Below are 23,834 nucleotides of genomic sequence, written 5' to 3'. Positions count from 1 at the left end.
GCCCAGTTAAATGAAGAAAAAAATCTCCAGAAACAAATGTAGGTATATGACTTACCTAACAAAGAGTTCAAAACAACCACCATATAGATATAAGCTCAGGAAAATAATGCATGAACAAACTGGTAAAATCAAAGAAGATAGAAAAACATTAAAAAGAACAAAACAGAAATAATAGAGCTAAAGATCGTAATAACCATATTGAAAAATTACTAGAGGTGTTCAGTAGTAGATTTGATGGAGAAGAAAAATCAGTGAAATTAAAGACATTTACAATTATCTAGTAAGAAGAAGAAGAAGAACAACAACAACAACAAAAAAAAAAGAATGAAAAAGAATGCAGAAATCCTATAGGATTTAAGAGATACCATCAAGCCAACCCATATATATATGCATTATAGAAGTCCTAGAAGAGAGAAACAAAGGGACAAAAAGCTTATTTAAAGAAATAATAGAGATCAAAGACCACAAAAAAAACATTTATCTATAGATACACAAAATAAAATGAGAAATGAATGTAAGCATGTCACTACAACAACCAACAGACAAAAAGAAGACCACAAAAAGAAGACCACAAAAAGAAGAAAAGAGGGACAACAAGCTATGAGAAAGACAGAAAACAATATGGCAGAGGTACTTCCTACCCCATCAGTAAGTACTTTAAAAGTACTAATTTAAACTCCCTTGGGGATCTCTGGGTGGCTCAGCAGTTTGCCTGGCCTTCGACCCAGGGCGTGATTCTAGAGTCCCAGGATCTAGTCCCACATCAGGGGACTCCCTGCATGGAGCCTGCTTCTCCTCCACCTGCCTGTGTCTCTGCCTCTCTCTCTCTCTCTCTGTGTCTCTCATGAATAAATAAATAAAATCTTTTAAAAAATAAATAAGCTCCCTAGTCAAGACTAATTTAGCTTTTTTTGGTGTCAGGAAATGGGTTTTCACAAAATTCATTGCTGGCAAAGGATAGAACTAGTAAATTGATAGAATATTCACTGCATACCCTATTAACTATAAGGTGAATAACTTTTTTCTGTTGTTGCTGGTTTTGTTCATTGGTGTTTAATTCCAGTACAGGTAACATATAATTTTATATTAGTTTTAGGTGTATAATACAGTGATTCAACAATTCTATATATTACTCAGTGCTCATCATGGTACGTATTCTCTTAATCCACTTCACTTATTTCATCCATCTTCACCTATTTAACCCACCCAACCTCTCCTTTGGTAATAGTTTCTTCTCTATAGTTAAGATTTTGTTTCTTGGTTTGGAAATTTATTTTTTCCCCCTTTCTTCATTTTTGCTGTTTCTTAAATTACACATAGGAGTGAGGTCATATGGTATATGACTGATTTATTTCACTTAGCATCATACCCTGTAGATCCATCCATGTTGTTGCAAATGGCAAGATTCCATTTTTCTTTATGGCTGAGTAATATTCCATTATGTGTGTGTGTGTGTGTGTGTACACATATCTTTATAGATAAAGAGGATACGGTATATATTTATTTATATATCTTCTTTATCCATTCATCTTTTGATAGGCACTTGAGGTGCTTCCATAACTTGGCTACTGTAACTAATGCTGTGTAAAACATAGGGGTGCATATATGTTTTTAATTAGCATTTGTATTCTTTGGGTAAATACCCAGTCGTGCAATACTGGATCATGTGGTACTTCCATTTTTAAGTTTTTGAGGAACCTGTATACTGTTTTCTAGAGTGCTTGCACCAGGTTGTATTCCTACAAACAGTGCATGAGGATCCTTTTTTTCCCACATTCTCATGTTGTTTTTGTTTCATCTTTTAGCCATTCTGTCAAAGGTGAGGTGATAATCTCATTGTGATTTTGATTTACATTTCTCTAATGATTAGTGATGTTGAGCATCTTTTCATGTGTCTCTTGGCTATCTGTATGTTTTCTTTAGGGAAATGTACATATCTTCTGCCTTTTAATTGGATGATGATGATTATTATTTTGGTATTGAGTTGTGGAAGTTCTTTATATATTTTGGATACTCACTGTTTATCAGATATGTCATTTGCAAATATCTTCTCCCATTCAGAAGGTTATCTTTTAGTTTTGTTCATTATTTCCTTCATGTGCAAAAGGTTTTTATTTTGGTGTAGGGTCCAATAGTATATTTTTGTTTTAATTTTCCTTGCCTTAGGAGACCTATCTGGAAAAATGTTTCTATGATGATGTCAAAGAGATTGCTGCCTATGCGCTCTTCTAGGATTTTTATAGTTTCATATCTCATAGTCAGGTCTTTAATCCATCTTAAGTTTATTTTTGCATAGGGTGGGAGACAGTGGTCCAGTTTCATTCTTTTGCATGTTGCTCTCCAGTTTTCCCAACACCATTTGTTGAAGAGATTGTCTTTTTCTCCTTACATATTCTTGCCTCCTTTGCCATAGATTAATTGATCATATAATCATGGGTTTGTTTCTGGGCTCTCTATTCTGCTCTGTTGATCTATTTTTGTGTCATTACCATACTGTTTTGATTACTATGGTTTGTAGTATATGTTGAAATCTGGGCAGTGATATCTCCAGTTTTGTTGTTCTTTCTCATGATTGCTTTGGCTATTTAGGGTGTTCTGTGGTTCTGTACAAAATTCAGGATTATTTGTTCTAGTCTATGAAAAACATGGTTGGTATTTTGCTAGGGATTGCATTCTATCTGTAGATGGCTTTGGGTAGCATAGACATTTTAACACTATTTGTTTTCCCAATTCATGAGCATGGAATATCTTCCCATTTGTTTGTGTCACCTTTAAATTCTTTCATCATTTTTAAAATTATTTTTAAGGATTTTATTCATGAGAGACAGAGAGAGGCAGAGACATAGGCAGAGGGAAAAGCAGGCTCCTCACAGGGAGCCCAATGAGGGACTCCACCCCAGAAGCCTGGGATCATGCCCTGAGCCAAAGACAGACACTCAACTGCTGAGCCCCCCAGGTGTCTCTCATCAATGTTTTTTATAGTTTCCAGAGTACAAGTCTTTCCCTTCCTTGGTTAAATTTATTCCTAGATATTTTATTCTTTTTGATGTAATTGTTAATGAGATTGTTTTCTTAATTTCTCTTTCTGCTGCTTCATTATTAGTGTATAGAAATGCAAAAGATTTCTATGGATTGATTTTGTATACTGTAATGTTACTGAATTCATTTATCAATTCTAATAGTTTTCTGGTGGAGTCTTTAATAGTTTTCTATATATTGTATCATGTCATCTGTAAGTTGTGAAGCTTTACTTCTTCCTTACCAATTTGAATGCATTAATTTCTTTTTCTTGTCTGATTTCTGTGACTAAGATTTCCAGTACTATCATGAATAAAAGTGTTGAAAGTGGACATCCCTGTCTTCTTCCTGTCCCTATGGGAAAGCTCTCAGCTTTCTCATTAAATATGATGTTATTTATATGTTTTTCATATATAGCCTTTATTATATTGCATTACGTTCCCTCTAAACCTAGTTTGTTAAGGGTTTTTGTCATGAATGGGAGTTTTACTTAGATGCTTTTTCTGTATTATTTAATATGATCATATGATTTTTATCCTTTCTCTTGTTGATGTGATGTATCACTATGATTGATTTGCAAATATTGAATAAATCCCTGATCGTAGTGGATGATTTTGCTATTGTATAGTTGGATTTGGTTTGTTAAAACTTTGTTGAGGATTTTTGTATCTATATTAATTAGAGATATTGACCTGTAGTTCTCTTTTTTTGTAGTCTTTATCTGGTTTTGGTATCAGAGTAATGCCTGCCTCATAGAATGAATTTGGAAGCTTTCCTTTCTCTTCTATTTTTTGGAATAGTTAAGAAGAATAGATAACTTCTCTTTAAATGTTTGGTGGAATTCACCTGTGAAGCCATCTGGTCCTAGGTTGTTTGTTTGTTGGGAACTCTATCCATTTTCATTGCTGGTAATTGATGTGTCCAGATTTTCTATTTCTTTCTGATTCAATTGGGAGAAGTTACCTGTTTCTAAGAATTATCTATTTCTTTTAGGTTATACCATTTTTTGGCATATAGTTTTTTATAATATCCTCTTATAAACCTTTGTATTTATGTGGTGTTATTGTTGTTATTTGTTGTTATTTCTTTTCCATTTCTGATTTTATTTATTTATTTATTTATTTATTTTATTTATCTGATCTGATTTATTATTTATTTATTTAAATCCTCTCTCTTTCTCTCTCTTTGTTGATGAGTGGGTAAATGATGATCAGTTTTGCTGGTCTTTTCAAAGAACCAGCTCATGGTTTTGTTGATCTGTTTTCTTGTTTTGTTATTGTTTCTATTTTGTTTATTTTGCCCTAATCCTTTTTTATTTCCTTCCTTCTACTGTTTTGGCGTTTTGTTTGTTTTTTCTTCCTTTTTTAGGTTCCTGAAGTGTAAGGTTAGTTTGTTTTATTGAGATTTTTCTTGCTTTTTGAGGTAAGCCTGTATTGCTATGCCCTTCCCTTTTAGAACAACTTTTGATGCATCCCAAAGATTTTGGACCATTGTGTTTTCATTTTCACTTGTCTCCATGTATTTTGATTTCTTCTCTGATTTCTTGGTTGACCCATTCATTGTTGAGTCACATGTTATTTAAACTCCAAGTTTATGCTCTTTCCAGATTTTTTTCATGTGATTGATTTCTAGTTTCACAATGTTGTGGTCAGAAGATACATGGTATGACATGATTTTTTTGAATTTGTTGAGACTTGTTTTGTGGACCAACATGTAATCTATTCAGGAAACATTCCATGTGCACTTGAAAAGAATGTGCATTCTGCTGCTTTAGGATTAAATGTTTCTGAATATATCTGTGAAAGCCATCTGGTGTAATGTGTCATTTATTATTTTTTTAAAATTTTATTTATTTATGAAAGACACAAAGAGAGAGGCAGAGACATAGGCAGAGGGAGAAGCAGGCTCCATGCAGGCAGCTCATTGTGGGACTCTATCCCTGGGGCTCCAGGATCACGTCCTGAGCAGAAGGCAGATGCTCAACTACTGAGCCACCAGGCATCCCATAATGTGTCATTTAAAGCCACTCTTTCCTTATTGATATTCTCTTTGGATGATCTATCCATTGATATAATAGAAGTTAGGTGGTAAAGCCCCTACTATTATAGTCTCACTATTGATCACTTCCATTAGGCTTGTTATTAGCTGCTTTACGTATTTGGGTCACCCATGTTGGTTGCATTAATATTTATCATTGTTATATCATATTGTTAGATTGTTCCCTTTATGATTATGTGGTGTCCTTCTTTGTCTCTTGCTACAGTCTTTAATGTCTATTTTGTCTGATATAAGTATTGCTACTCCAGCTTTGTTTTCACTTTCATCTGTATGATAAATGCTTTTTCATCCCTTTATTTTCAGTCTGCATGTGTCCTTAGGTCTGAAATGAGTGTATTGTGGGCAGCATATAGATGAGTCTTGCTTTTTTATCTATTCCTTCATCCTATGTCTTTTGATAGGCACATTTAGTCCATTTACATTCAAAGAAGTTATTGATAGGTATGTATTTATTGCCATTTTGTTACTTGTTTTGTGGTTGTTTGTAGTTCTCTGTTTCTTCCTTCTCTTGCTCTCTTCTCTCATGGTTTGCTGCCTTTCTTTTTAATATACTTGGAGTCCTTGCTCTTTATTTTTTCATATCTATTACTGATTTTTGATTTGTGGTTACCATTAACTTTATATGTAACATCTTCTGCATATAGCAGTCTATATTAAGTTGATGGTGCCTAAAGTTTGAACCCATTCTATACTCCTCATTCCTACCTCCAGCAAAGAAGTTTTATCTTTGTATATTTTATGTTTATTCCCCCTTCTGTTGGCCCCAGAGGCTGGCATTAAAACTGCTTGGTTTCACTGATGAAATGGGTAGGTGAGAATTGCAGTTACCTTAGTTAACTGAGCATTTTTTCTGCAGTATAGTGATTGAAATGTGGCAATATCAGCTCCAAATTGATCATATTTCTTTTCAACTTCAATTCACAGAGAGCTGAGTAGCTGCAGCCTGCAAATTGTATAAGCACATGATGTAGCAACACTTAAATTATGTATTTTAATATTTTGATGACCTGGAAATTTCATATACTAATCATATAAAATGTTTTTTTATTGTATCTAAATTATTTTAATCAGCAACAAATCTTATTTTAAATGTAATTCTTCATGATTAAGATTATAGACTTTCACATAGTAATAGAAGTAATCAGTGAGTAAATTAGGAACAATAATTTGTAGCTCTTTCAATTTTCTTTATATATAGAATATTATTTTAATCTATGGTTAGACAAAACACTGCATTGTTATGATAATAATGTAAATGATTATCAGGCTATTTAAGTGAAATAAAATTATACACAATATTTCAAGCATTTGGGATAAATAAATTTTAGAATATAAAAGTGCATCTAAGTAAATGGCACTGCATCAACCCTACTATATTTAGAGATGCCAGTTGATTAAAAGAAATAACTCTTTCTTCATAACAACTTTTTTTTGTGATTAGCAAATAGAAAATGCTTTCTACTCCCATATAAATACAATTTGTAAATAAATTTATAATTTTGAATATGTATCTTTCACAATTAAAGTAATAAACATATTTTCATGCATTACAATAATTATATCATTTATATTTTTCAGATATAAGGTATTTTTTATTTGTTTGTGCTGTGTTATTAAGCTTCATATGAAACATTATGGTAAAAAAGCCCTGGTATTACAAATTAAAGCATTTTATAGAATTATTTCAGTAAGCATTTATTGAGTGTATAAGACTCATTTTTTTAATCATGTATATAAGGTATTGCACTAGGCTCTTTGGGGATTACAAACATAAATTTAACACAGATTATCACTGCTTAGAACTCTACACTCACATAAAGGCGACAAGTTCTTTCTGTTGTGGAATTTAATGCAACACTCACGACTCCTAAATATGAATTATTGATTATGAATTTCAAATAAATATAGGTTTTTTATTCTGGGTTTTCCCCAAAGTAGAGTTCAAGGAAGAGAATTGTATGAGAGTAGTGCATTTGGAATGATAATGATGTGATACCAGAGAACAGAAATAAGAGACATAATAGTAAAACAGGAAGAGTCGTACAAAGACTTACCGTGAGCTACCCCTATACACCACAATATTCTCCTATCCATGAAGTAGCTACCTTAATGAGATAATACCACAGCTACAGGGCCAACTGCACTAATTAATAGTACATTTAAAAATGTTTTTTTAAAGCAATGATAAATTTTATTTTTAACAAAAGAAACAAAAATACACAGTCATATCCATAGATAATATAGATTTAAAAGTTAAATATGGACACATGTATGAATGTACAGGTAGTATAGACTAAAAGAGATAATTATTGGTTCATTAATAACATAAATAGTTATTGAACATCCACTATGTGTCTAAACAATCTCAGAATTCTAAAAATCCAAGAAATTTCCTCCTTAGTTAATATATTGATGTTTATTTATATATTAATAAGAGTTCTATTTTATTTGTACTCTATCAATTATCAAAGCAGTGGCATCAACATTATATTGTGATTCTAACATTTAAAGAATTCTTGAATTTAACCTTACAATTGACAGATATTCTAGGGCACATCTGAAAATATCACTTTTCTTTTATTAACCATTTATCTTTTCAGTGGTATCTGTTATGCCATGAGTCATTCCTGACAAGCAGTGCTCTTGGGTGAAACATGTTTGCTTTTCATGTCACCCTGAAAATCTCACAGAAGAAGGTTTGACAGGTTATATACTGTGTTCTTAATGGTTTATTTTATATTATTTAATGTAGTTTTTACATTTTAACAATCCCTACTTTTAAAAGACAACTTCCTTAAAGATATCGTAAAGTATCTTTTTAACATTAAAGGTTCAGAGCTACATATATTTAAGTTTTCAATGACTTTATAGTGCCACATATTTTTAGGGTATTTGATTAAAAGCATGAAACGTGGGACACCTGGTTGGCTCGATGGTTGAGCACCTGCCTTTGGCTCAGGGTGTGACCCTGGGGTCCCGGAATTGAGTCCCACGTCGGGCTCCCTGCATGGAGCCTGCTTCTCCCTCTGCCTGTGTCTCTGCCTCTCTCTCTGTGTTTCTCATGAATAAATAAATAAAATCTTAAAAAAAAATAAAAGAATGAAATGTATACTTTGTTGCACAAATAGTAAAAAAAAATTCACTTTCTCTGTTGCTTGCATCAATATAAAAATAAAACTCCTGTATTTAAAAGAAGAAAACTAATATATATTTTGGGAAAAATTTCCTAAATTTTTTTTAATGAAAAAAATGATTTATTTAATTTTAAATTGTTTTGATAATCTTCCAAAGTAGTTCTTATATTTGATTAGTAACACCTCACAGTTTTGTTGATTTTATGATTTCAATATTTGAGAGCTTATTATCAAAATAATAAATAATAAGTACCATTTGTTACCACTTTCTGTGCCCAGCTTTGATGGTCTGCAGTGTTTGTCAGATGTGTGCCGTTATGAAAAATATTCAAACTCTAAACATCTCAGTTTCTTTATTTGTAATGTGGTGATAATAACTGTTTTTATGCCAAAATTATGAGAAATCATGTAATTATTTCAAATAAATTTCTCAGAATACATTCTGAGAATTTTTCAGTAAAGGACAACTATTATGTTTATATATTGGAGATAGCACTTTCCCTCATATTTTACTTTCATTATCACTACTTTTTAAAGCTCAAGTGCTTTTACTTTAAACTGGTTTAAAAGAGACAATAATTTTTCCCCTTTCTAATGTTGTATACCTCTTTCACTATTTTTTAAAACATAGTCTTTACTAAAAAGCAGTATCTCACTTTAAATGTCTTTTAATGATAAAAACCACAGTGAGTGTACTGAATCAGTGATAATAAAATCCATGCAAGCCTTTTGGGTTGTCTATTTGACAGGAAGGATTTTGGCTTAGCCGTCTCTTTCAGCCTTAATGCCAAAAACCCTCTGAACTGTTTGATTTCAGCTTTATTTTTTATTTCCCAACTAAGTTCTTCACATCTCTAGTTCTTGTTTGTGTAAAATACATCTCTTGCCTTTTACCTGTTATCGTGCCACCCAATAGATAAGTCTTTTGAATTACTATACGTCCATTAACAAATTGCATCTCTTGATCTGCCATCTTGTACAAATATATCATCCTATTTCATGGAGCTTTGGCATAATATATTTCTTATCTCAGGTTATTCAATAACCCAAATATATTACATATTGGAAGTCAAAATTGAAGGAATAATGTGTATATATGGCTAGGAAGATGGGAAGGAAAAAGGGAGACAAGATAGTTGGCTATTCTCCAAATGCTTCTTAAAAAAATTAGCAACAAGTTTGGTCACTTGGAACATGCTAGAATGTAAGACTAAGCTATGGAAAACTCTGAATTACAGCTAAATTACAGAAGGATTTAAAACTAAAAGTTTGCTTTTGAGAAAATCTGTCATTTTCTAAATAAATAAATGCATTGACGAAAGTTTTATGGTTCAAAGTAGAGAAATTGGATCTCTGGGTGGCTCAGCAGTTTAGCACCGCCTTCAGCTCAGGGCATGATCCTGGATTCCTGGGATGGAGTCTCACATCAGGCTCCCTGCATGGAGCCTGCTTCTCCCTCCTCCTGTCTCTCTCTCTCTCTTTCTCTCTCTCTCTCTGTCTCTCATGAATAAATAAATAAAATCTTAAAAAAAAAGTAGAGAAATACTACATGAAAACATATATTGTAATTATTTATGTAAATTTCAAGATAAAAGAAATCATTTTCCAACTAAGTTGAATACCTAACAAATTGCCTCTACTGTTTCTTGAGAAAGCTCAGAATAGAGAGATATATCTAGGCAGGAGTAGCCAAATTGCAACTCTATTTAATAAAATTCTAAGTCATAGTCTCTTTATTTAACACTTATAGATTTTGCCAAGCAATGAAATAATTTTCATTTTTATTACAGTACTTAAGCATAGAATCTTCAGTAATAAAGCTTGTAAATGTTTAAGAGAACACTTTCTGGTCTACTGTCACTGCTCTTAATTTTCTATAAGTCTTGCTCAAGTTCTTTTAAAGAGCTTGCTAAGAAAAGTGGGCTTTCTCCCTCTGATATTTCCAAGTATTTGATTCCGAAAAATACTAAACTCCCTCTGTCGAGGTGTTTTTTATATGTTGAAGCTTTTAATTATATAATGTGGAAAATTATTTTTAAGATAGTGCTAACTGGAATAAAGGATTCACGCTTTCACTCTTAATCTCCTTAAACTTGAAAGTGCTCTTAAAATATTGAAGGTTGTGGGCAGCTGGGCAGCTGCCTTCAGCTTAGGTCGTGGTGGGGGAATCCAGGATCAAGTTCCTCATCGGGCTCCTGCAAGGAGCCTGTTTCTCCCTCTGCCTGTGTCTCTGCCTTTCTCTCTGTGTGTGTCTCTCATGAATAAATAAATAAATCTTTAAAAAAAATATTGAAGGTTTCTTCTAAATAAATACATGAACTTATAATTAATGTTCATAGGACATGTTTCATTTGACACCCAATAAAACTTATTCATAAAGCAAACAAAATAGAATGATAATAACATTCAGTATTAATAGTGACTATTGTATCACCTTTAAATGAAGTTTTAACTTAAAACTATCAAATGATATAATTCTATCTAGTTTTCTCATGTATATATAAATGTCCTATTTATAATTGTAAAAATGTTTAAAAATATTTATAAATAAAACATCCACGTTGGTTCATGACTGAATAGTTTTATAAAAATAAACTTTCTGCTGAAAACACTAAGAGCTAGAAGATACACAAGAATACTCTTAAGGAATATAGGAAGATTTTTAAAAAGACAAAATGTGAGGGATCAACAGATCAACAGAAAAGGCACTTATTTTTTCCTCTTAAAAGAAATTTACTAATTTTCCAGCAAGGAAAATAGAGTCTAAGAAGAACGATACTTTTGAGATTCCACTAGCTGCATCTGATATTGTTGATAGGTTGAAGCTAAGAGTAAACAAGGCACCCAGATCTTAAAGAGAAGAAAACCCTGTTCTGCCAAGAATTCTCCATGCATAAAATCTTCCTGAGTCATTTGTCAGTTTCTAAACTGAACATGTATGATCAGGAGCTACAATATGAAGAAAACAATCCCTGGATTGCAAAAGAACTAAGCAGAGAGTTTAACAGTCTGGCTCTGAGGAGCACAGAATAAAGTACAGGGCATGCCATAGTACAGTCATTTGGGCATTTTAAAAGAGCCCACAAGATCTAAACTTTAATAATAAAGGCTATGTTCTAGGAGTGAAATCTATATCCATGGACTAAGATGAGGCCATAAATAAAACATAAATGAAACAAACGTATTGCCTTAATTCTAAATAATAGTCAAGGGAAAATTAAATCATTCTGAAGGAAGAGCATATCAACCAATGGCTAGATTTTTTTTAATAGAATTGAAGAGCTTTCAATAAAAAATTTCCGGACATGCCAAAAATCCCCCCCAAAAAACTCCTCACCAGGTTCAAAGTGCTAAAATTTAAAGAGGGTAAAAAAAAAAAGAATGTAGGAATGGATAAACACATCAAGCAATGGTTTTCAGTCTTTTCTCTCTATATTTTCCAAACTGGATACTTTCTACTTATTTCTCTTCCAATTTCAAGCATGAGATAAAAAGGATTTTAAAATGTATTTTAAAAACTTATAATGAACATATGGGAACTTGTAAAAAGGTCTAATGGTAATTTAATTAGAGAAAGCTAAAATAAGAAAGGCAATTTTCACTGAACTATAGATTATTATTTTTCAAAGTAGTTGAAAAACTAAACCAATGAATTTAAGAAAATGTGTGAACAGGAAGTAGGATGATTTCAAAGAAGAGAAAGCCCCAGAATAGCACAGTAAAACTTAGGAATGCCAATTGAGGGGAAAATCTAAATTCTTAAAGTGCCCAGATAAAAAAGACACAGTATCTTCAAGGAGGAAAAAGAGGACTGACACTGATTTTTCAACTAAGAATATAGAAGTTAGAGACAAATAACATTTTAATGTTTGTAGGAAAAAAAAAACCCACAAATCTAAGATTCTATAAAGTGAAAAATTATCCTTTAAAAATTAAGATGAAGTAGGTATTCCCAGACAACAAACAAACAGAAGCTCTGAGATTATATTAAATAAAAGTATTGCATCAATATTTTCTGATTTTGACCACTACTATAACTCTACTATGGTAACATAGGGAATTAATCTCTTAGAAAATATACATTGAAGTATTATGGAGTTAAGGGTTTGACATAAGCAACTTACTCTCAGAAGGTTCAAAAGATTATATGTATATTTTAAAAAGGGGAAGAAAATCTGAAAGCCACATAGTGGATACTCTTAATGTCCTAACAAATATGTTGTACCCCCTCCTATACAGTTCCAGTTCCCACCTAAGTCTTCCTGAATCTTTGCATCCGAGAGTTTTCTAGCTACAGGACTGAGGCAGCTTCCATGAGGAAGGTTGAAGAAAGGTAATGTCCCAGATATGACCTCAATAGATAAGGAATGAGATATGATGGACAAATTCCCTGCACTAGTTTCTGTTGCTTTGTAACATTTTACCACAAATGTAGTTGTTTAAAATAAAATAAGTGTATTATTTTACAGCTCTATACATTTTTTTTAAATTTTTATTTATTTATGATAGTCACAGAGAGAGAGAGAGAGGCAGAGACACAAAAGCAGGCTCCATGCACCGGGAGCCCGACGTGGGATTTGATCCCGCGTCTCCAGGATCTCGCCCTGGGCCAAAGGCAGGCGCTAAACTGCTGCGCCACCCAGGGATCCCAGCTTCATAGGTTTTAAGTACAAAATGCATCTTGCTAGACTAATATTGCTTCTGGAAATTCATTTCAGGACCCCTGTGATTTCTTTGGCCCACCTGGATAGTCTAAACTAATTTCTTTAAGATCAATTGATTTGTAACCTTAATTCTCCCTTGTCACATAACCTAAAATAGTTACAGATTCTGGGAATTGGAACTAGAACCTTTGACAGAATGTTCTTTTGCCTATTCCATACCCCAATATATTTGGCCCAAAATGTGAATTTTTGAAGGGTCTTCTCAATCCCCAGCGAATTCATTGCACTTTTCCCACAATAATCATCCATTCAATTATAGAGGCTTTTGCACCTTTTTCTTGCTCCCTCTCTTACTCTACCATTTCTTTATATGCTTTCCTTGGATCGCTTTCCAGATAATTGCATGAACTCATCTCAGGTTCACCTGTAGCTGGAAATCAAATTTTATAAAGTACTTAAAAAAATGGAATATTATAATATCAAATTAACTTATTAAACTGTATTTAACATTATGTATTCAAAATTATATCAATTAAAAGCACAGTGATATAGTGCAATATACTGACCAGAATGGATTATCTAATGCATGCACAGACTCTCACACTCATATACCCTGAAGACAACAATGAAAAGATATTCTCATGGTGGGAATAAATATTCAATATCTATTTGGAAAACTTCTGGTAATAACTTATTAATATGTCAAAAATTACATTCCTTAATGTATATTCTTAAGAAGTAAATACTAAAAATACTGAGGGAGTATAATGTAAATAATATAATTTCAAATGGGTCAGAAAAAAACAATGTGTATGTCTAAAAAATAAGCAGCAGGCTTTACCATATATGTAACAGTTGGTGTTATTAGCCCACTCATACCCTTTAGCTTATTCTGGAAGTCATGTAAGTGCAAAAGTGTAGCTAAAGCATAGGTTTACAGTAGATTTGTTCATAATATACCAAACCAGAAGCAATTTCAATATCCATCAAGAGATGCAATTATAAAAATGAGAATATACAAATTAAAATAAATATACCAACTAATATTGCCATTGTATCATGTCTTTAATTACTATCATAATTAAAAATATCCAGACTCCACATTTATTTATGTGTCAAACTTAAAGATTTTTGCATGGTATTCTGACCACTTGTGCTCTGAATTAGCCAAAACTTTCTCCCTAGTTCACATTGATCACCTCTGGTAAGGCTCAACTGCAATATCTTGCTTCTCCCAATCTCTCTTGATGGAATCTTACCATCTATCTTTATGTTTTCCTTCTTTAAAAACAGCCCTACAAATCTTTCTCATAATCCTGAATCCTCATTAATGTTCCTTTCCTTAAAATTCATACTTATAATCTGAAGAACCTTATTTTGAAACTTCCCCAATGATTATAGATCTGTTAAACTTTAAACTCATTTTGCCTTCCCCAGAGTGCTGAAATAAGAGAAAACAATTAAATACAACTATTGTTTATAGGGGGAGATATAAAAAGTGTACTTCACATTTGTCCACTCAGTGGTTTGGTCATGTGAGCCTGTGATGAAAGCCTAAAATTAATAATATTGATGTTGCTAGTATTTTTAAGAAATAAACTCTGTGCATCCCTATTGGTATATCATGCAGTCATTTTGTTAGACAAATTTTCTTTATCTTGTTTTTTTAATATTTTAACTTTAACCTCTAAAACATTTCTTAAGTCTTCATTTTGACACACAAATTATTGCATTTATGTACAGAGGATCTGGCTTATTGAAACATCCCTTAAATGAATTATATATCCATAAGAATCATAATAATAATCACATAATATTTCTATTACATGATTATTTAAACTAGGTTTATTTTAGTATGTCTGACTTTTTTCCCTTTATTTCACCTGTAAAAGTCATGATTATTCCTGCTACCTAGTCAATGCTTTTGTCACGATGTGATCAATTCATTATATAATATATAGTACCCTCTATAATACAGATAAAATGTGGGACGCCTGGGTGGCTCAGTGGTTGAGTGTCTGCCTTTGGCTCAGGGCGTGGTCCTGGAGTCTCGGGATCCAGTCCCACATCAGGCTCCCTGCATGGAGCCTGCTTCTCCCTCTGCCTGTGTCTTTGCCTCTCTTTCTCTGTGTCTCATGAATAAAATAAAAATTAAAAAAAATACAGATACAATGCTTTAAAACAAAAATATAAATAGTGAAAGATAATATGGTGAGACAAAATAACAAGTTGCAGGTTTGGGGATTATTGTCTTAAGTCCACAAGAACAAAACTTCTGATGAATGTGTTAGTACTTTATTTTTCATTAAGGAAGCATACAGTGGTCAAAATTTGGAAACTAATATAATAAAAGTGAATAGAATAAAACATATACCACCCAACCATAAATATTGTTAATACCGTGTAGATTTTTCCAGACATTTTTAAGTATGCTATAAATACAGATTTGCAATATTTTCATTCACTATATCTTTAACAGTTTCTCAGGTCAATACATTTTTATCTATAATTTTTCTTTAAACAATAATACTACCCAAGAATTCTCTCAACATGATTTTAGACTCTACATGAATCACTTCTGTTTGGGAAAAATTGGTCTGAGTTGCTTGTGAAAATTCATCTTATTACCTTCCTAGTGCTTTGTTCATCCTGAGTTCTTAATCTTAGTGAAGAATACTACCATAAACCCAGTAGTAACTCATGTTGAAACTTGGAAGGTGAACTTGACCCTTTCCCCTCCTTTAATGAGCAGAGGACTTGAATTTAATTGCCTTCCTTAACCCACAGTGGCATTACTGTTTTGAAAAACGACTTTCATCTGAAATTACTACCACAACTTAATTGGGTGCCATCCCACTACTCTTCAATTGATGCTTCTCTGTGCTGCTTAGAGAAATTCTTCTAAAAAAGGATCATGACTCTTTTTTGTTTAACACGCTTTATTGTTTCTCTTTGATTTTAGAATAAAATTCAAACTCCTGAAATACAGATTCTAAGTGCTGTAGTCCATTAGGGCTGTTATAACAAGTACCACAGACTAGGTTGCTTATAAACAGCAGAAACTTATTGTTCACAGTCCAGGAGACTAGAAACCTGAGATTAGAATTCCCCCGGCATGGTCGGGTGAGAATCTTCTTCCAAGTCACAGACTTCTTGTATCATCACAGGGTGAGGCATACAAGTGGTAAGGGAGCTCTCTCAGATCTCTTTTTAAGGACACTAATCTTATTCATAGAGGCTCCACCATCATGATGTAAGCACCTCCTGAATTCCCATCTCCTAATACCATCATCCTCGGAGGTTAGGATTTCAATATATGAATTTTGGGAGAATACAAATATTCAAACCTTGGCACTGAGATTCATTGTGACGTATACACCTAAGGTCCTTTATGACCTCGGACACACTAAAACTTTATAAGCATCTCTTCCTTGGCTAGGGAGCGTCATACTTGTTCTTCTGTTAGACTGAAACTTTTCTTTCCAACCTCATATGAATGTCCCATCTACTGAAAAATATCCTCTAAATCCAATGAGCTTAGGTTAAGTAATCCAATTACATTTCATAGATATTGCTTGAGTCTATCCTCTGTGCTAAATTGTCAGCCCAACGAGGACAGTTTTCATGTGAATATATCTCAGAGCTTATCAGACAGCCAGGCACATAAGCACTCAAAGAATCTCCCAATATTCAAATACCTAATTAGAGGATATTATAGTTATTTCCATTTTTAACCACTATAGACAGTATTTTACTAGTATTATATGCATATCTGATGAATTATTTACTATTTTCTAGAACTTAATTTTGACCAAAAAACTTGATGTTTGACATTTTTTAGGTAACAAGCTCAGAATGTGCTTAAATTATCAAAGGATTCCTACCGAAGTATATATGAAGCATGGGAGTGGACTCTAAAAAATACAATACTGATGTGATATTACATTTTATATCATTAGTGTTCAAAATTCCAACAGCTTTTCAAAAAGAGATTGAATACCTTTGTATTAGGATAAAAGAAAGGATAACAATTTTATGTGGAGGAGAGATCAGAAGGTCTAAAATTAGGAGACCCTGATGTATCCTACTTCCATTATGTATATTAGCAAAGTAACAGTTTGCAGGTCACCTAACCTTTCTAAGACAAGTTCTAGTTTCCACCTCTAGTAATTGGGAAGTTGCATTGATTCAACTATTAAATTCAGTATCTATGAAAGAGGTTCTCAAAAGAGTAGCATAAGATGAAATTATATATATCTATATAATATATACAACTTTAAGAACAGCAGCCCATTAGAGGTTAATTTGTGATTTTATTTCAGAAAATTTCTGACTACAATTATATTATAAATCCAGTTATGCTAATTATTCCTTACCAAACTTCTATTTGTTTTATAAATATGAGTACTTACTAGGATATGATACATGATTAATATTTGAAATAATAACAACTTTATATATTGTGTGACACATTATACCATTAATATAAAATAACTAGAATAAAAATATAAATATAATTTTTAAATTGATTTTAAACATCTGGAATCACATCTCCATGTATGTCACATGTGTACACATACACATATATATATATACACAGAAACATATTTTTGTATATACATAGAAATGTAGAATTGCAGGTGTTTTCTCTTTAATTATAATTTATTTCGGTCAGTAAAACGATAGAACAAGTAAACATATTTTAAAAATGTATCTCAGTTAAAAAGGGAGAGGTAGAAAACAGAGGGGTATATATATTAATAATATTTCCTTGGAAGATACATCTGTTACACTATTTGCAAAATCAATGAATCATTTACTTTGTTATAATTATTAGTGTGGGTAGTTCCATATATTAATACCGCATGAATCCATCTTTAATGTTTAGTGTTCATTTAAATTTCCCTCATTTTTTTGTTTATAAGTTTGCAGTTTCCCAACCCTGGAGGTAAGTGTGAGTGGGGAAATGAACTAAGAAAATAATGAGGAGGGAAAATATGAACCTTAAATTTCCTGTGTATTTACATGTTCTGTGACAGGGAACCAGTTTATATCTATATTTCCCTACAATGTTTATATTAAAAGATAAATCATAAAGCATTATGATCAGAAGTTAGTTAGAAATGTATATAGGGGGATGCCTGAGTGGCTCAGTGGTTAAGTGTCTGCCTTTGGCTCAGGCTGTGATCCTCAAGTCCCAGGATCAAGTCCACGTCGGGCTTCCTGCATGGAGCCTGATTCTCCCTCTGCCTATGTCTCTACCTCTCTCTCTGTGCGTGTGTCTCTCATGAATAAATAAATAAAATTTTTTAAAAAGAAAAAGAAATGTATGTAGGTATACATTTGTATTGAACAGTCTGAAAACACACAGCAAAATGGCAGTAGTGGTTATCTCTTGTTCATAAAGTTGAAAATAGTTTTTCTTTCTGTTTGTTTGCACTTCTAATTTGTCTACACCAATAATGGATTAGTTATCTGATTATAAGTTAAAATAACAGAACAAAATTGTATGCAAATGGAAATTTTACTTCTCAAATATTGTATCCTACTTTTGCTGAGATTTTGCTGGGGAAGGCTTTATGGCAGTGCTTCAATTATACTGTTTCTTTTTATCCTAACTATATTTGCATAATTATTATTTCAGTAATGCAGTCAAGATACTAAATGTTTCATGATATAAAATAAATATGAAATCCCAAACAAACGTAATGTGAAAGTCACCTGACTGTAAAGTACATGCACTATTCAGCATTGTATTTAACCCTCAAACAAAAAATTTAAATCCATAAGAGTTAACCCAAAATTTGTAAAGAGCAGAATTTGTTTCTGTTTTAAAGCAAAGTGTGCTGCTCACACAACCAGATTATATTTTATCATGCTTTCTGATTATTTTTTGCTGATTTTATGAATATTTTTGAATTATACATTTTCCTAATTTTTATGTCAAATATTGTACTTGCTAAGATTATTGGCTTCCAAGTTAATAACTCTGCTTTCCTTCTCTTAGATTCTCATCTGTGTGAATCACATTTCCAATATTCTATCAATGAGTCTGCTATTTGGAAGTAGAAAAGCAGTCCATTTGGTCTGTATCACAAAGGATAATCCATTTAGGTTAGTGAGGGCTTCATTTAATTAAAAATCACATGGTGAAATATTTTATATATTTTTGTGTATTGAAGGTTCATTTTGTGCTTCTGAGATCATGAGAAATTTTCTTCAACATTCATTGTGCGAGGCTGAGTTTAACATGTTTGCCACAAAAATAAAATTGTAAAGTGATAAAGTGAATTTTGGAATTTTAAGGGAAAGCTGCAAATAAATAACAAAAAAATGGAGACTATAAATAGATGCTCAATTTTAAAGTTGGAACTATAAAGTACATCCTACATGCTTACCATTACTTAAATATCATCTCTATAAATATTTCATTTGTCTCAAAAAATTGTTTCAGTGGGTGGTATAGAACTCAACAATATTTTTTAAAATGTATCAAGCAAAAATACAAAGTATTTAGAATAAAACACCTTGGTCATTTTTTAAGACAGCCAGTTCTACATGAATGTGAGAAAATTATACGAAGAGTTTAGACATTAGTAAAGCCACTCCTCATTTATAATCTCTGCGCAGGCAGCTTCTGAAATGGATCCCAATGTTCACCACCCCCTGATATTTATACTCTGTGTAAAACCCTCCATTTGAATACAGGCATTAGAATTATTGCTTCTAATAAATACAAAATGGCAAAGGTATGATATGTTACTTCTAAGATTAAACTACAAAAGATTGTGATTTCCTTTATTTTAATTTTTAAATTTTTTTTGATTGTGATTTCCATTGTGTTCTCTTTCTTTCTCTCTCTCTCCCTCTCACCTTTTTGTTTCACTCTAATGAAGGAAACCGTGTTGAGAATTGTGAATTTCCTGTGAAAATATCCACATAGCAAGGAGACAAAGGAGGATTAAGATTTAATTTTTTAATTTAATTTTTAATTAAGATTTGCCAATCACGTGCAAAAACTGAATCCTGCCAACAACCACATGAGTAAGGCTGACTGGGTTCTTTAGAAGGTTTTGAAATGACTGCTGTTTTCAAGCTGCCTTGACGATAGCTCTTTGGGTAACCAAAGCCATCAGACCTAGGTAAGCAGCATCTGGCTTCCTGACCCACAGAAGTTGAGATAATAAATACTTCTATAAGCCAGGGAGGTCAAGGATAATTTGTTATATAGCAATTGATAAATAACACAATTTTATATAAATTATGTTCTGAATTCCTGTAATGACAGGTTCAACAGATAGTAATTTCCCAACAACCACACATAAAATGGAACTAATTCAAGCAAATGAATATACTTAGTTGCTCTTTTCTGTAATCACTGGGAGTGGAGAAAGAAAGGGATTAAGGAAAATGTGATGAAGTGCATATGCATTTTCTACCATGTTCATAGAATAAAAATTTTCTCTAATTTATAATTATTTATCAAAAATTATATTTTTATAAAGAAATTCATAAAAGTTTAAGAGTTGTATGTATTGTAGAGAGTTTGGCATTCTAGATGGATTCCTTTATTTTTAGATGGATTGCTTTAATGCCACCATTATAACTTAGTTCTAATCAATAGTCTGCTTGTAACTAGCTGGGCTTTATGTAACTAGTCTCTGTCTTATGGATGAAGGTGCTGGATGAGATGATCTTTAAGATACATAACAGTTATAAAATTCTATGGTTATGATTTCTGATTTCTTTACCCATTTTTATACATTTGATACTCATAAACTTTAGTGAACTGAAATAGAAATCATCATTGAAATAGAGATTAAAGATAGACTAGGATAAATTTAAAACAAAACAGTACAACTGAACTTTCAAAGAAACCTAAAACAGCTTTTATATAAAACATTTTATAATTAAAAGATGATTAATTAAACTATAGCTATTTTGATTACAATATTTCTGGCTCTGTACTAATTTATATGTGTACCTGAATATTCTCAATTATAGATCAAAATGATTTAAGTGACAAGCCTATAGGCACATATTTATAAAAGAATGGAGTTAAGGTTTAAATTTCCATTCCCGAATCTTATAATCACAGTGGTCACTTAACATGTGTATATAATGTTAAAACATTTTACTTGGTTTTAATTCATTAAAAAAATTAATTTTGTGTTAGGGAATGAAATATTATTTAAATACTTAATAAACTACATTAAAATTAGTTAAGAACGACCAGAAAAATCTTCATCAAATAAAACTAAAATAAGTTGTATAATTATAAAAACAAAAGTAACTGTTTACACTAGAAATTAACACAAAGATTTGATAAAAGATGTACAGATAGGGACGCCTGGGTAGCTCAGTGGTTGAGTGTCTGCCTTCAGCCCAGGGCATGATCCTGGAGTCCCGTAATTGAGTTCTACATCAGGCTTCCTGCGTGGAGCCTGCTTCTCCCTCTGCCTGTGTCTCTGCCTCTCTCTCTGTGTCTCTCATGAATGAATAAATAAATAAATAAATAAAATCTTTAAAAAAAAGATGTACAGATAAATTACTTGTAAAGCATTTACCAGAATATTGACATATTTCTTACTAACAGATAAAAGTAAAATTGGATCATCTCTAAAATAGTTGGGATGATTACAGCTATTTCCCTTTAGTAAGAGTAAAGGATCATTGCTTTTCCTCTTAAAGTACAAATTTAATTAAGATTGTGTTTAATTTAAATATCAAAGTTTTTTTAAGCCAAATAAATCCAATTCATTTTAAGAGCAATTTATGTGCTGGGTAATAAGCATGACACACTGGCTCCTCAGGTGAAGTAGAAAGATAAAGATGGCTATATTTAATTTTTAAGAGATGTGACACATAACATAATAACTGACCTTAAATAAGAAAAATCTGTGATTATATAAATCAAAGAGCTTCTGTGATATGAAATAAAGCCTCCTGGGTAACTAATATTCTGAGAGTTTTATTGCTGAAATGGAAAAAGGAAAGCTGACAGGCAATGAGATTAAGCAAAGGGCATAGAGCACACATCCTAATGCTTAACTTTAAGAGAGGATATAATGTAACAGACCCTCCTCCTTTCTAATGAACTTTCACTTACTATTTTATCATTTCCAAGTGTTGTTTCATAAACAGAAATAAATTTTCATAGTATATATTATATTAACAATATTTGAAATTCACCAAGAAAAACTCAAGTCCTTAAAATCATATATTCATTATGTTCTTTCAAGAAGCCATAAAATAGATATTACTCAATTGCTATTTTTGTGTTTTACTCTGTACTATTTTACTGGCAGTTAAAATTTCTTTCAATATCTTGTTTAAAGGTAAATGGGGAGTATGTGCATAGTTAATTGAACCAATATAAAAGTTGATTGGCCTTATCAGCTCAATTATCATTATTTTTATCTGATCTTTTTTTTAAAAGATTTATTTATCTATTTATTCAGAGAGAGTGAAAGAGAGGCAGAGACACAAGCAGAGAGAGAAACAGGCAGAGAGAGAAGCAGGCAGAGAGAGAAGCAGGCTCCATGCAGGGAGCCCAATGTGGGACTCGATCCCAGGGCTCCAGGATCACACTAAACCACTGCGCCACCGGGGCTGCCCTATCTGATCTTTTGATAGGAGGATGGTCAGAAACAATTGTAGCATAAACTTTGAACCCAAAGCTCATTTTACTGAATTAAGAAGCAAAGCTATTACTGAGAGAGCTCATACTTTGAAGAAATTAAGCACATAATTAGTAAGTGAATATATTAAATCTAAAGCTTTTACAATTTTTGAAATGTTAAAATATATAGCCACTTATAAAACACTCTGATTGTTATAATCAGATCACATCCGGGTTCTTGGTGGTGGTGGTATATTGTGATTGGTGATGCTTTCATAATTAACTAAATATGTACAACAAAATAAACAGGCCAAATATATTTCAACTTTTGTATAGTTTCATTTTTCTTTTCAATATTGTTTGCTGAAAATTTTAAAATATATTTCCTCAGATCATCTTAAGGTATGCAAATGCATACTTCTATTGAGAATTTTAAACCACTTTTATTATAATTTTTCCATAATTCACATTATTCTGCCCCATAATTCAATAATAGATCTTGCCACTTTTATTACTAATGAACATGTCTACCTATGCTATCAAGTATTAAAATTATTTCTTTAAGGTTGTGCTTTAATAGCTCTAAATCTAGCCAATTATTCTATTAAATTGCTAACTTAAGACAGGCAAGGAATATAATTCAGGAACCAGAGTGCCACTATATTTAGACTGACATTTTGGTTCACTCTTTATATAAACTGAATTTATCTGATAGTTCAAGCATTCTACCTTCCCAATAGTAGACAATCTTTGACTGGCCTATAATTTCCTGATAATTCACATGTAAATATCTAACTAGAAACAGGGCTATCACATCTTCCATATAATTCAGTCACTGAATATCATTGCAATGGTGCTTCCACCATAATCAATTATGAGTAAGTTTATATGGGAATTTTGAATGCTATTAACTTATAAATTGAATATTTTGATAATACAGCATATTATTGGGTAAAATAAAAGTCAAAATTTGTTTCTATCCCTTACTTTTCTGGTTAAAGGTAAGTTTTTACTGATGAACTTTGAAACAGCCTGTAAAAACTTACAATTGAATTGATTTAACATAGAAATGAATACTCTAGGAAGCCTGGGTGGCTCTGACATTTGAACGTCCAACTCTTGATTTGGCTCAAGTCATAATCTCAGGGTTGTGGGATCAAGCCCAATGTAAGGCTCTGAGGAATCTGCTTGAGATTTCTCCTTCTCCCTCTTCCTCTGCCCCTCCCCCCAGCTCACGCTTTCTTTCTCTAAAAATACAAAATCTTAAAAAAAAATGTAATGAATACTCTGTAATATTCAATTGTATTCACTGTAAATGACAATTAGGAATTTAAATAT

The sequence above is a fragment of the Canis aureus genome, chromosome 30 (genome assembly GCF_053574225.1).
Source record: "Canis aureus isolate CA01 chromosome 30, VMU_Caureus_v.1.0, whole genome shotgun sequence".
NCBI classification, from domain to species: Eukaryota; Metazoa; Chordata; class Mammalia; order Carnivora; family Canidae; genus Canis; species Canis aureus.
The sequence above is the reverse complement of the archived record's forward strand: the minus strand, read 5'-3'. Positions refer to the sequence as shown.